The sequence below is a fragment of the Salvia splendens genome, chromosome 22 (genome assembly GCF_004379255.2).
Source record: "Salvia splendens isolate huo1 chromosome 22, SspV2, whole genome shotgun sequence".
Lineage (NCBI taxonomy): Eukaryota > Viridiplantae > Streptophyta > Magnoliopsida > Lamiales > Lamiaceae > Salvia > Salvia splendens.
The window spans coordinates 7,848,359-7,850,724 of record NC_056053.1 but is presented as its reverse complement, the minus strand read 5'-3'; positions in this window follow the sequence as shown (position 1 = coordinate 7,850,724).

The following is a 2,366-nucleotide window of genomic DNA, read 5'->3' as shown; positions in this document are numbered from 1 at the left end:
GAATCAGTCCCAAAAGTTGTTGAAGCTATACCACAAGTCGAAGTTATGCCACAAGTTGAATCAGTCCCAGAAGTTGTTGAAGCTATACCACAAGCAATACCAGATGTTGTTGAAGCAGTGACAGATGTCGAAGTTGGAGGAGAAGACTTCCATGCACACGTGCATGAGGTAATTGGTTATGATTTGCAATAAATGAGTATGACATATTACCCACGTTTGTGAGTTGTGATTTACATGCATGCTTTAGTACCCCATTTGTGATTTAGTTCTGTTTTTTTTTTGTGTTCGAGGGTGTTTACTTTTGTCAGTGTGTGCATTGACTTTTGTTTTGAGTAGGATGTACTTGGTTTGTCATGCGTTGGAGATGCAACTGTTGGTCTCAATGCAGTAGAAGATGTGTACCAACCGGTCATGGACAACATCTCTCAACCTCAGGCGGAAATACCAGTTGACAGTTTTTTCTTCCCAATTGTTGAGGACATTAGCCATGAAGAATTCATGGCCGAATTTCAGACCCCTGTGCAAGAGACAACTCCAAGTTCTGTACAGCCATATGCAGCCAAACCAACTGCAGGAAAAGTAACCCAACAAGTTGCCCAAGTAATGCTTCTTGCCCTACTTCATAACGAGGGATCTCCGAGTGATGATGATGATGATGTGGTCGGCCATTTTATCTCTTTGGCAAACATGTGTCGAGATGAGCAGCTATTTACATCCTATTATGAATCCATATGTCAGCAACAACCGGAACAACAAAAGGGAACAACAGCGGACTGCGGAAGCGGTGTGACTGAACAACATGGGTCTAGACTGCATATTGGTGAGGACAGTGGAGGGTCCAAGAAACGGCGAAAGTATTCCCCTGTTGTAGACCAAAGGAACTCGACGGATGCAAACCCTCTACGCGAGCAAGAAACAATGGATGAGCTACAAGATCTGCAGGATCTTGAAGATTTGGAGGGGTTAAGGGAAAAGGGTATAAAGTACACCCCATTCAAGCTGACCAATGAGCTTCCAGTTTGGAAGCCGGGTAACATTTTCAAGGATCGAGATTTCTTCTATCAGGTCATTCGCCAGTACGCGATAATGACCAGACGACGTGTCCATGTATCCGAAAATGATGGCAAGAGACTGCGTGCCATTTGTAGAGGCAATGCCTGTGAGTGGTATGTTTATGCTAAGAAGATCGAAATCCACAACAACACTGATTATGTGGTGGTGAATATGCAGTGCGATCATGCTCACACTTGCTCGCAAGTGTTGGATCAAAGATGGCTCACGTCGAAGTGGCTCGCTGAGCGTTACTTGGAGAAGATCAAAGCTAATCCCCACATTCCATTGGCGGCAATTCGGCAGTGTGTAGACGAGGAGTTCAGGCTAAAAGTGGGTAGGATGAAGGCATACCGCGCACGAGACAGTGTGTTAGAAGGAATCTTTGGCAAGGCGGGACGTCAATACCGGAGACTGTTCGACTACAAATCCGAATTGGAACGGACACATCCTGGTTCCAGCGTGCATATACACTACGAAAACTGGTGGTCCTCAAGCTGGTGGTCCAAGATTCTTGAGGTTTTACTGTTGCCTCGGGCCGTTAAAAAATGGTTGGACTCGGTTTTGCCGTCCAATTATTTTCTTGGATTCCTATTTCTTGAGAGGTATGTATCGAGGCCAACTTATGACGGCCATGGGAATTGATCTAAACAACGGTTGGTGGCCTATTGCATGGGATGTGACTGAGGCAGAGAGCTACGATCAATGGAAATGGTTTCTTGCCTACCTCTCAGAGGACCTTCAAATACAGGAGAATGCACCCAGATACGTCTTCATGTCTGATCAGCAAAAGGTACGCGTACTGTGATTTCAGTAAAAAGTGTTAACTGTAATTGTGATTCTTTGAATAATAGTACTTTACCTGTGATTTAACCATTTAGCGTAATAGTTCGATTGTGATTGTAGCTTTTGTGTTGTAGCTTATACATGTGCTAATTTGGTAGGGTCTTGCAAAAGCCATCGTTGAGGATTTCCCACAGAGTGAGCATCGATTCTGTGTTCAGCACATCTACAACAATTCCAAGAAGAGATTCATCGGGGAAAATTTCAAGGAATTACTGTGAGAGCTTGCATCCAGTACAACCCACGAACAATACATGGAGAGGATGGATGCGTTTCGGATTATATATCCCCAAGCACATCAATACCTACTCAGTGTTGCTCCTAAAGAAAAATGGGTGAAGGCTTATTTCTCGACCCATGTTTGTTGTGATGTTATCCTCAACAATATCTGCGAGACCTTTAATTCGAAGATAGCAATTGCGCGCGAGTTGTCCATTATCACAATGTTAGAGGAGATCCGGACTAGTCAAATG